This window comes from Amborella trichopoda, chromosome 3 (genome assembly GCF_054954075.1).
Source record: "Amborella trichopoda isolate Santa Cruz 75 chromosome 3, AtrichopodaSantaCruz75HAP2 v2.0, whole genome shotgun sequence".
In the NCBI taxonomy this organism is placed as follows: Eukaryota; Viridiplantae; Streptophyta; class Magnoliopsida; order Amborellales; family Amborellaceae; genus Amborella; species Amborella trichopoda.
In genome coordinates, this window is record NC_142338.1 from 27,291,036 (window position 1) to 27,304,389 (window position 13,354).

Sequence of the window (13,354 nt, forward strand, 5' to 3'; positions counted from 1 at the left end):
AAGAAAATGGAAATGGAAACATTGAAAAAGAATTTAATAATTTAATGCATGATTATAATCATAATCTGCTACCACCTGAAGTTGAAGATACTCTTCCAAAAATACTAGATGACCCTGAAACTTCAACCAAATGTAACGTGTTAGAAAAAATACAAGACTGTAAATATGTTAACCTCTTCGACAAAGTAATAACTCAAAGATGGTTTGCCATTGTTAAAATAGTTGTCCAAAAATAATATACCTTTCAAACTACTGCTCTTATAGATTCAGAAGCAGATTTGAATTGTATAAATTAAGGACTAGTTCCAACAAAATATTTTAGCAAAACCACACAGGTTTCAAACACTGCTGACAGTAGCAAGATGATAATAAATTATAAATTGTCTGATGCAGCGGTCTGTAATAATGGTGCATGCTTTAAATTTCGCTTCATAATGGTAAAATGATTAAGCCAACCTGTTATACTTGGAACTCCCTTCTTAAATATGATTTATCCTATTAAAATTGATAACATTGAAATAAAAGCAAACATTGAAGGCCATGAAGTAAAATTTGACTTTATTGATAAACCAAAAGTCCATGAAATAAATAATATTAAAAATAAAATATCTACAAAAGAAAAATTCCTCTTTCATTTAAAAGAAGAAGTCAGATATAAGGTCATTGCGGAAAAGCTTACATTACCTCAAATACAAAATAAAATCAGTAATTTTAAAATAATGCTTGAAAAAAAAATATGTTTTGATATTCCTAACACTTTTTGGAATAGGAAGCAACATATTGTTGAACTTCCTTTTGAACCAGAATTCAATGAACAAAAAATTCCTACAAAAGCAAGACCAATACAAATGAATAGTAGACTTCTAGAAATCTGTAAAACTGAGATACATGAATTGCTTGATAAAATACTTATTAGAAAAAGTTTCCCATCACGGAGTTGTGCAGCCTTTTATATAGAAAAAGCTTCAGAGATTGAAAGAGGAGGCTCTCGGCTGGTTATAAATTACAAACCTTTAATAAAACTCTGTGATGTATTCGATATCCTACCCCAAACAAAAATGATCTTCTAGATAGATTGGTCAATGCTTGTATATTCTCAAATTTTGATTTAAAATCAGGATATTGGCAAATTTAAATAATAGAAAAAGACAAGTATAAAACTGCTTTCAATGTTCCTTTTGGGCATTATGAATGGAATGTTATGCCTTTTGGTTTAAAAAATGCCCCTTATGAATTTCAAAACATCATGAACGATATTTTCAATCCCTGCACCAAATTTATCATTATGTACATTGATGATGTTCTTGCTTATTTTGAAACTATCGACCAACATTGGAAACATTTAAATATCTTCTTTAAAGCTGTAAAAACTGCTGGATTAGTTTTTTCAGCTAAAAAGATAAACCTTTTTAAAACCAAAATAAGGTTCCTTAGTCATAATATTTTTCAAGGAACAGTTATCCCTATTGATAGGGCAATCGAGTTTGCATCAAAATTCCCGGATATCATCAAAGATAAAACTGAACTAAGAAGGTTCATCGGTTGTCTAAATTATATTTCCAATTTATATAAAAATCTGGCTTTAGATGCAAAACCTTTATTTCATATATTAAAAAAGAATCCTCCTAATTGGACTAATGAACATACAATCGCTGTTAGAAAATTAAAATTGAAGGCTAAAGAATTACCTTGTTTAGCACTATCTGACCCTACAACTTTTAAAATTGTTGAAACTGATGCCTCTGAGCTAGGGCTGGGAGGAGTACTTAAACAAAAATTCCAAAAAGACGAGCAATTGGTACGTTTTATTTTTAAAGCTTGGAACCCTGCTCAACAAAAATATTATACTGTTAAAAAAGAAATCTTAGCCATAATCCATTGTGTCACAAAATTTCAAAGTGATTTACTTGACAAAAAAATTCTTATTTGAACTGATTGTAAATCAGCCAAAGATATTCTCGAAAAAGATACAAAAAATCTCGTTGCAAAACAAATATTTGCCCATTGGCAAAGCATTCTCTGCATTTGATTTTAATATTGAACATATTAATGGAAAACATAACCATCTTCCTGACTTTTTGACTTGAGAATTTTTACTGGGAGGGAAGGAGAAGTTAACATCAGCCAATAGATATAGTTCTTAGCCAAGGCAAAGCTTTGACCTACTATAATAGCCCCGGAAAAACCATGGCCTCATATAGTTCTAGCTCGGGAAAAAGCCCGACATCTTCATCTACTCCGAAAGCTTTAATAAGAAAGCAGGCTCAAGAGATTGATATATCTCCCCAATAATCCCCTTTGAGCACAAAAAATCAAAATACAAATAGAACTTTGTTTCTTGAGACACTTATATACCGTTGATTATTATTGAAAATAATCATAGGAAAAAAGACCCTGCTGAAATAACAGTCATATATTTACGCTATCATTTGCATTCTAATATAGGGGATAGATGCAGAGAATAGTATGAGACCTTACTTATGGAAACTGGGTCGGTGTCAATAGTACACCATTATTGAAATAATGACTAAGAAATAGCATTTTCCAAGTTCCAAATTCATAAAATCATCTTTTATAAAGATTGGGGTCTTAATCTTTTAAAACCAAGGATGATAAATACTAAAGGATTTAAAACTAAATCCTACCATTACTTTGAATACATCAAGGCATAGGATGAGGTTTTTGCCTACCCAAATACTAAGACTATACCTAGTTGGTACGTACAGTTTAAAAGAACTGAATCAATAGAGTTTCCCAACTAGTTTAAAAGCTGGTTCCTGTTATGGGGATCATGTAGCCAGATACTTCTCCAAAAATTACAAATTTCACAGACAAAATTCTCTAATTATAATGCAAATAATCTAAAAAGAGACTATCGTTTATATTTTACGGCCTTATATCAGGTCCCTTGGATATTAAAATGGACATACCAACTCTCTGAGGATGGTATGGACCGATGGGATTATATCCCAGAGTTACGCCGACTATCAATTAAATGGTGGGATAGTCAATTAAAGTATTTACTGCATCTCCCTCGATAACTAAATTTTCTAGGACTTGTCCTGGTCCATTTTTAGTTTTGACTTCCCATTCCTTGGTGGCATTTAAAATTTGATCTTTAGCTTCTTCTTCCATATGGAAATCCCTCCAGTCTTTGAGCCACCTTGTGAAACCACATATAATTGCTTTAGCAATCTCATGATCTTTATTCCCTTGCTTTACAAGAGGTGGCATACATGGTCATATGTTTCATGAGATCAAGGATTTGGTTTTCAGACATGCCATCTATATTCCAATTTACTATAAATCTTCCTAAATAGGATACCGAACTAGTAATCAGTCTTCTTTAATCTGGAGATCTACATGAGTCGGTTTAGGATAATACATCCTTGTAGGGGCTACAGGCTTAGTTTTTCTCCCGTAATCAATTTGATTAATATTTAAGCTCTCTGGTTTAAAAGCTTCTTCTATTTTTGCTATTTCTTTATTTGTAATATTTTGGTTTTCTAGAAGAACTTGTACATTTCCACTTGTTTCTCCTTTAGCATCTATGTTTTACTTCATCTTCTTCTAGGGCCAATCGTAGCTTCTTTTTAAGCTCAACTTTTGATAGTGTAGGGTTTTTATGTTACATTAACGTAATATAATCAGAAAAACCCATATTAGAAGTTGGTGAGGAGGATGGTATTATTTTCATGTAAATCTTGTCAGGGTCTAGGGAATCATTTTTGTAACTTTACAGTCTTGTATTTTTTCTAACATGTTACATTTGGTTGAAGTTTCAGGGTCATCTAGTATTTTTGAAAGAATATCTTCAACCTCAGGTGATAGCAGATTATGATTATAATCATGCATTAAATTATTAAATTCTTCTTCAATATTTTCATTCCCATTTTCTTTAAAAGTAGGGTTAGCCATTTCTAAGGTTTGAACTCTAGCTTTCAGAGTAACGAGTTCACTGCGAACTTCATTTATCTCATTTTTTAACTTAGGAATCGAAGGTTCCATTTGAACTTGTTTTTTATTTTGAACTCTTTTCAAAATATCAGTAAAACTATAATTTTCCTTAGTCAATATGAGGGAAGGTTTAGGGGTAAAAAAGCTAGAGGGTTCTTTAGCCATATTAATGTATTGTATTAAGGCTTCCTTTTTAGCCTCTAGGTCACTTATCTTGTCAATTAATTCTATAATTAAATTGTTTTCCTTTTTTTAGAGTGCTTAAGTTTAAACCATTCATATCCATAGTGGCATTTAAGAAATTACAGTGGCAGTTGTCATCAAGCACATTCATTTATTTCTCCAATGAGCATTTCACTATCGGAGTTAGAAGATTCTTCTGAGTCATCTCCTTTCATTAACAGAATATTAAATAATTGTTTTTTAATTTCGAGGTCAACTTCCAGAGCATTAATTTTCTTTTTTATTCTGCATTTATATTTATAATGGCCTACCTTCCCACAAATATAGCAAACTAGTATTTTTCTTTTTCCCATTTGTTTGAAAGAGTGATCTTGTAAAAAAATTTTAGGAAAAGTATTTTTTTTTCCTTTTGAATATTTAGACTTTCTTTTACGTAGGTCTTTATATTTTTTTTAATGGGTAGTATTATACTCGAATTGTTCGCAAAAATCTCCTAATTCCTTTTTCCCAGTCCTTCTTTGCTTTTCTAATTGTCCATATACTTTCCCAAAAATTACGAATTTCACAGAGAAAATTCTCTGATTATAATGCAAATAGTCTAAAAAGTGACTATCAATTATATTTTATGGCCTTATATTAAGTCCCTTAGATATTAAAATAGACATACCAACTCTCTGAGGATGCTATGGGCCGATGGGATTATATCCCAGAGTTACGCCGACATATATCAATTAAATGGTGGGATAGTTACAAAAATAATTCCCTGGACCTTGACAAGATTTGCATGAAAATAATACCATCCTCCTCACCAACTTCTGATATGAGTTTTTCCAAATATATTACATTAATGCAACATAAAAACCCTACACTATCAAAAGCTGAGGTTAGAAAGAAGCTACTGTTGGACCTAGAAGAAGATGAAGTAAAAATGCCTACTCCATTAAAAGACGAAGAAATATAAGACTATTTTCAGTTAAACGTCGATGACTGTGCAAGGATTATCTTCTCCCCACTAAATTGTGGGTAAAAACAAGGGACGGTACGATTCCATAAACCCACTTAGGACACGTATCCCAAAATCAAACTACCACCGACAAAAGGAGTACTATTGCAACCAATCAATCATCTGCAGTAAAAAGGAGCATTATCGCCACCAATCACTGTAGATGAATATTACTTTTATCAGAACTTTAACTTTTGATTTGTTGAAAGGGCATCTTACTTTCGGTGCAGATTTTAATTCTTTAATGTCCGACCTCCCTCCTCTATAGAAGGAGGCGAGACCCAAAGGGACAAGCACGTGAAGATGAATCTTGGGAGTTTTCTGTCTTAGTTTGCTGCCTTTAGGTTGGGTGTTTAATTCTGAGCGTTTGGTTTTGAGTGATTTGTTCTAGGTGTGAGCTTTGCTTGATTCTTCTGTCTGAGTCTTCTGAAGAAGAGGAGCCACACTGATATAATACTGTCTCTTTGAGTCTATCTATGTAAGTGCCTAACCTTGTCAAATATTAAGTAATTGTTCTCTGTGCATTCTATCTTACGTGCTTTCTATCTTAAGTACTTTTTATCTTAATAAATTCTTATTATTAGTCTCTTCCACTACTTTGGTATATATAGGTATAACAAAAACGTCTTCTCAATGCCTATAAGTGAAAATGAATAATGATTTCACCTACCCTCTTCACCGTCCAAAATTCATCGCACTGTCACTATTGTTCAATAATATTTCACTTCAAATATTTTTCTACAAATCAAAATTATCTGAAATTTGGAGTGTCTGTACATATTAGTGAGGTGCACCTAATAAAAATATATAAAAATAATAATTCGTGAAAAAAAATTTGACCAAAATACCCCCGAAACTTCTTGGGGGTATTTTGGTCATTTTTTCATGTAAATTATTTTTTTTGATATTTTTCATAGATTCGGATATATTTTTATAAACACACGCTCCAAATTTTAAGTAATTTGGATTTGTAGAAACAAAATGAAAATTAAAACACTACCAGACAATCGTGACCGTGCGATGAACTTTGGACGGTGATGAGGGTAGACGAAATCACTGACTGTCCAAAGTTCATCGCACGGTCATGATTTCTCGATAGTGTTTTAATTTTCATTTTTTTCTATAAATCTAAATTACTTGAAATTTGGAGTGTGTGTACTTATTAGTGATGCACACTTAATAAAAATATGAAAACAATAATTCCTAAAATATAAATTGACCAAAATACCCCCATAAATTTATGGTGGTATTTTGATCAATTTATATTTTATGAATTATTTTTTTAATATTTTTATTTGGTACGCTTCACTAATATGTATACACGCTTCAAATTTTAGATCACTTTGATTAGTAAAAAAAATGAACAATGAAACACTACCGGACAACTGTGATCGTATGATGAAGTTTGGATGGTGATGAGGGTAGGTGAAATCACTGTTCATTTTCGCCTCTAGGTGTTTTGTAGTAGCTTATATATATATATATATATATATATATATATATATATATATATATATATATATATATATATATATATGGAAAACTCGTCCCAACGCCTATAGGCGAAATGAACAATGATTTTCCCTACCCTCATCACCATCCAAACTTCATCGCACAGTCACAATTGTCCGATAGTGTTTTCATTTTCATTTTTTTCTACAAATCCAAATTACTTGAAATTTGGAGCGTGTGTACATCTTAGTGAGGCGCACCTAATTAGAGCTAACCTTCAAATAGTGTTGAGAAATATGATTTTACTATTGAAAAGTTGTAAGATAGCCTAAATTATATTTTCATCTTTAATTATAAAATTTAAAGCTTAAAAAAAGTGCAGAACAAGCAGATATATTAAAACTTGAAAATCTTGAAAATTGACGGCCAAAAAATACGTTATAAGATGCACTATTACCAAAACTTGAAATGCATTTTTTCTAATGTCCATGTATCTTGATGTCGAGATTATCAATTTGATGATATTATGGCATTAAAACAACCTCTTCTAGTGCAAATTTTGAGGTAGGCTCTAATTTGATTGTTTAGAGCCTAGGCTCTATATAAACTTTTCCATATATATATATATATATATATATATATATATATATATATATATATATATATATATATATATATATATATATATATATATATATATATATATATATATATATATATATATATAATGACATTTTACTAGTAAGAACCTTTTATAAATGTGCCTAACATCTTTAATATTTATGTTGGTAGAACCATTGATATTGAACAACATATTGAATAATATGGGATCATATTGATATGAAAATTAATTATTAACGAATATATTAGATATAACCATAAATAATAATTAGTTAACAACATATTAAATAATAATAAGTTAACCACATATTAAATTTATACATTAAATTTAGGGAAAATATCTCCATAGGCCCCATTTCAACTTTCATTTCTTCTTAAACCCAAAATTTCAAAACCTATTTTCTTCCCCGCCAAATAACTTTATCTATTTTTATTCCAACTTTTAAGTCAAACAAATTTAAAAAAGACATTTTTCTAACTCTCTCTCTCTCCTCATGTGTTTCAATCTCTCTCCTCACATATTTTTCTCTCTAGACAATCCACATTTAGGAGCTTAGACTCTCTCTCTTCGCCCTCCTCTATCTCTTTGAAAGAGTGTTTAGAAGCTTAATTCAATACTTCTCTCTTTAGACTGTCCTGAGAAGCTATCTTTCTTCCTCTCTCTTTCTGCAACCCATTTCTTTTCAGCTCAACAATGGTGGAAGCTGGGAGATTGTAGAGAAAATGGGCCACCTCATGCCTAGTTAGGTGCCTCGATCTCGCCCTCCGTATCTCAGGTCTCGAGGGAACCTGGGACTTGAGATCGCTCTCTCGGGAACCTTGCTAAAAAACAAGGGCAGGTTGACCAATCGATGAGAGAGACCAATCGATGAGAGAGGAATTTAAGGTGGGTTCGAGACTTACTCAGGTTGGCTCATGTGGGCGCCCTCTTAGAACACGAAGAAAGCCCCTCAGTCATAAAACTGGTCTGGAATCGGCTCCCTTGGCTTATATTCTCATGTTTATGCAATCACACACATATGGCAAATGTTACAAGACAAGTGGGTCAAGGGACCCCACCTTTCCTTGGGGAATGTACACAGACGTGCAAATTCAAAAAGAGGAAGAGAAGAATGAGAGAAGAAATATTGGGGTTAGAAGAATTTGATCAGACGGTGAGACCGACACAGTGATTAAACTAGTAAGTAATTGACCCGACGTGGCAGTAAAACAGGCTCGGTAACTCAGACCGACTCAACAGAATTACTACTAGACGACAATACCAATACCGACTAGCTAGACACAATGGCTAGTCTGTCGTGGCGATAAAGCGGGCATAGTAACTTTGACCGCACAATGACATTACGGTCAAATGACATGACTACTATGGAAGACTAGTCTCGACCCCTCTTAATCAAACGAAAATAGAGATCAGAGAGAGAGAGAGGGAAAAGAAGAAGAATAAGAGAAGAGAAAGATAATAGAAAGAAGGGGAGGAAGAGAAGGAAAGGAGAAGAAGAGCGTGAGAGAGGATAAAAGGAAAAGAAAAGGTAAAGACAGACATAGTCGACAATGAGAGAAGGAGAGAGAAAACTTAGACGGCGTTGTATCCCCACCGGCTGTGACGAATAGGGAGAACAAAGAAAAGACACATGTGACGATGCACTTCTGCCGACTGTGACAGAAGGAAGGGGAGAGATGACACGAGAGGTGCTGAGCCTTCGTCGGTTGTGTTAGAAGAAGAAGAAAGAGAAGACATAGACGGCATTGAGTCTTTGCTTGCTGTGGTCGAAGAAGAAGAAAGAGAAGACATGAACGACACTAAGCGTTCGTCGGCTATGTTAGAAGAAGAAGAAGAAAGAGAAGACACATGCGTCACTAAGCCTTCGTCGGCTGTGTTAGAAGAAGAAGAAAGAGAAGACATAGGTGGCGCTAAGCCTTCGCCGGCTGTGTTAGAAGAAGAAAGGAAAGAAGACACAAGCGACACCGAGCCTCGCCGGCTGTGTTAGAAGAAGAAGAAAGAGATAGAGCACAGACGGCAATGGACTTTGCCATCTGGGACATAAGAGAGACAAAAGCGAGAACACAGATGGCAATGGACTTCACCGTCTGGGACACAAGAGAGATGAAAGTGAGAACACAGACGACAATGGACTTCACCGTCTGCGACATAAGAGAGACAAGAGAGTTTTGACAGAGGCCCATCCCGCCATCCAAGTTAAGGCCCGGCTCACTGTTTGTATCTCAAAAACAGGAAAACATTACACCCAACCACAGGTCCACCATGGGTGAATAGAGAAAAGAAAGAAGAGCAGGAAAAGAGAGACATGATAGACCAGAGGAGAAAGAGATAAAGATGAAAGTAGGAGGGAGAAAGGGGGAGATAGAGATGGGAGAGAAAAGAAAAGAGAGAAAGAGAGAGATAGAGATGAGAGATAAAAGAGGAGATAGAAAGACAGATATAGAGCTAAGAGAGAGACATAGATGAGAGAGAAAAGAGGAGAGAGAGAGAATTACTTTCTTGAGGGGTATCGACCCTTTTCTTTTCTCTCCTCTCTCTCTCTCCAAGATGCACCCACGAACTTAAGCGAGAATTGAAAGCTTTATTGATCAATGTGTAAAAGAATCGAAGGTTGTTTACAATTGGGTTTTGCATGTTCATATAGAATTGGGCCCAAACATGAGTGGATGCCCAAAAACTAGCCTAATTGATGATACAATTATTTTGAATTAAAGAAAATTAAGAAAATAGGGTACAAAAGGACTGTTTTGCCCCTGTCAAACAATAGATGGATTTTCAAAACAGTCCCTACTGCTGCTTGAGAACTTGCGTATTCTTTCATGGCTGATCTAGGGTTACTCTAATGCCCGTTTGATCTAAAGATGATTGTTTTATTGTAGGGTTTGGAATGATGATCAATTTGATACCAACTTCGAGCCATGGATTGTGTTTTAGGTCACGATCATGAGACTTGAAATTTGGATGAATCTTGAAAACTTCGGATCGATAGTGTGCTCGTTCCTTGATGTTTTTCTTCAGTTTCTTCGTTATAGTACATTGAGCATGCCGTCACGGTCATGTGGCAACAAACGGGACGTGATTTGGAGCATGAATGAAGATTTCACAACTTTTGGGTTTTGGCCGAAATCTAGAATCCGGCTGTCGCAATTTACAGTCACTTCGTTGCATTCGTGTGAAAAATCCAATCGTTCATCATGTACGGAGTTTGGACCAATGATAGCCCTATACCTTACAAACATGATGGAATTAGTTTTGCATCAATCTGATGCGCAAGCGCCGTGATTTGGACGCTCGAGCAAGACGTATTGCTGCTAAGTTTTCTGCAACTTCTTCACAGATCAACAACTTCTTTCTAGCTTTTCTCCTTATTCGGATGTCATCACGGGGCGTACCACATATCGAAACGCTCGTCTTGATTATGATCCAACTCGAGACAGGTGAGATAAGGGCCCCGAAAGTCACTGCATGTGACTGTGAAACAGTCTATTTTAATGGTGCTTTGGTGCAGGGTGGCCACACGGGAATAGTGTGCGGCTCCTTTTGTTTCAATATTTTACTCATAACTTTGTCCTAGAGTGTCCAATTGCGCCAAAACTTGACCCATAGGAGTTTTCAACCATGCTAGATCCAATGGCGGTAGTCCCACAACTATTTGATGTACCAAAAATATAGTTCTAGCTGTAAAGGTGCGTTTCAGGGGGCTAGATGCCATTTTTCTGAAATTGTTTCTTTGTGTTCACTACCTTAGACATGTCAGATTGCGACGAAACTTGGCAGGTGACCTTTTGGAGTACTTATGAAGCTCTTGGCCAATTATTGGGCCATTACGAGACTGTCATAATTTCTACTATTTTGTCAGGCTTTATTGACCGGCTTCCTCTTTATTCCACATTAGGGACCAAGGTGCTGAAAAATGTGTTCAAACAGTGCCGTCAAGCTTCATGATGGAGCTCTACTTCATCATCACCATCTTATCCACCATTGCAGTACCAGAGGCATTTTGTAAGGACCCAAACTTTCTCGAGGTGTTAACGGTAAGTACACGGCTAAGCGCGGGTAGGAAAATGCGTGTAGGTGGATGCGCATTAGAGCACACGCGCAGGAAGACGAGTCCACAAAGAGTGTGGGCCGAGGTGAGCGCAGGTGGATGAGTGCGTGCAAAGAGAGCACAAATAATATAATGCGTTGTTGGGCTTCGAGGTGCGCAGAAGGCCATTGTGCTTTTGTGCGCAAGTGGATTGGAGTGATGTTGAGCGCGGATGGATATTGCGCCCTGAAGAGCACAGATGGATGGACCCACGTTGAGAGCGAGGGCAGATGAGTTCGCTGCTGGGAGCGCGGGCGGTTGTGTGCGTCGCTGGGCACAGGTGGTGTACGGTAGTCCAGGGAAACTTCTTCTCTCTCTCTCTCTCTCCATGAATGTGTACTATGTGGCACAGGCATGCTTCAGCCCTTGATGATGTCTCCCATGCTTGTTCCCTCTCTCTCCTCATGCATGCCTCTTGTGTGCCACTTGTCATTTGCATGTTGTCACTCCTTCCCTTCACACCCATCCACTGGGTTTGCTCTCTCTCTCTACTCCTTGCTCTCTCTCACCCATATTCTCCCTCTCTAGCCTTAAGACCTTAAGGCTTTAAGATCTCTTCTAGCCTTTAGCCCTTGAGCTTGATCCCATCCTTTGGAGCTTGACATTTGAAGTGAAACCTGTGTAGAGCACTTTAGAGTTCCATTTAGTACTGTAAGTGGATCTGGTTTCCTTGTTTTCATGCTTATGATTGATGCATGTTTACTTAGTTTATCATAGTATGAAATTCAAGTATGAATATGGATGTGATTATGAATGCGTATATATGTTTATGAAATCGTGTTAGAATATGCTATGTTTTTCAGAACTGTGACTCCCATTTGTGAAATCATTTGAGTATCGTAAATATCTCTTTTGAATATGAAATTTTGTGGGAAAGTACATCCTTTGAATCTTTTTTAAAATGGAAAAGACCGCTTGTCAATACCTCATTTGGTTTGAAAGTTATTAGCCATTTTCTTAAGCATGCCAGATTTGTGAAATAAAATTCCAAGGACTTTACGTGTTATTGTGTGGAGCTAAAATATATCAAAATGAAGTCAAACCACTTATAAATGAAAGATAAATAAGTTTATTTGAAAAATAGTTTTGGAATCATGATAAAATTCCTTGTGGTTTGAAAGTTATGCCCATTTTTCTATGAGAATGTCATATTAGATTTTCTGCTGTGAAGACATTAACTTTATTAAAAACACCAAATAATTTGATAAGCATTAAGCCAAAATCTGGACCCCCTTTACGAAAGTTGTGCTTTTATAAGCCTAAATTATTATGAAAGTGGTCTCAGGTCCAAATGATTTTTGAATTTCATGATATGCCTTTAACGGTGGATTGTGTTCACTGTGAAAAACCAGCAAAATAATATGAAGATGTCTTTTGAGCTAATGAGCCTGATGATATATAGTATGCTTTGGATATATTGTTGTTTCATATGAAATTGTCTCTGTTATGATATATCTGCGTGAAAGCATGCTCTGTTAAGAAATGATTGAATGACAATGAGGCATATTCAATTATGAAATGAATGTATGCTTTGTTATGATATGAATGCATGTAGTAACAAATGTTATGTTATGATATGATATGCACATGCTCTGATATGATATGTATATGATTTGGTATGAAATGCAAGCATGCTCTGTGATGAAATGATATGTGAGATGCGGCACTATACAACAGGTCATCAGTTGGTAATGTAATATGATACGATAAGAAAAATGTATGAGGCACTACGCAACGAGTCATCCGTTGGTAGTGTAATGTGATATGATAAGAAATGTGTGAAGCACTATGCAATGGATTATTTATTGGTAGTGTAATATGATATGATAAGAAAGTTTTATGAGGCACTACGCAATGGGTTATCTGTTAGTAGTGTAAGGTGATATGATAAGAATGTGATATGATGCACTACGTAACGGGTCATTCGTTGGTAGTGTAATGTGATATGATAAGAAAGTTGTGCCGACAGTTGAGATCTTTCCCTGATTCCCGATGATATGAAGGGAGTTAAGTGTGAGTCACATGAGAGCACCGCGCCCCCCAATATATG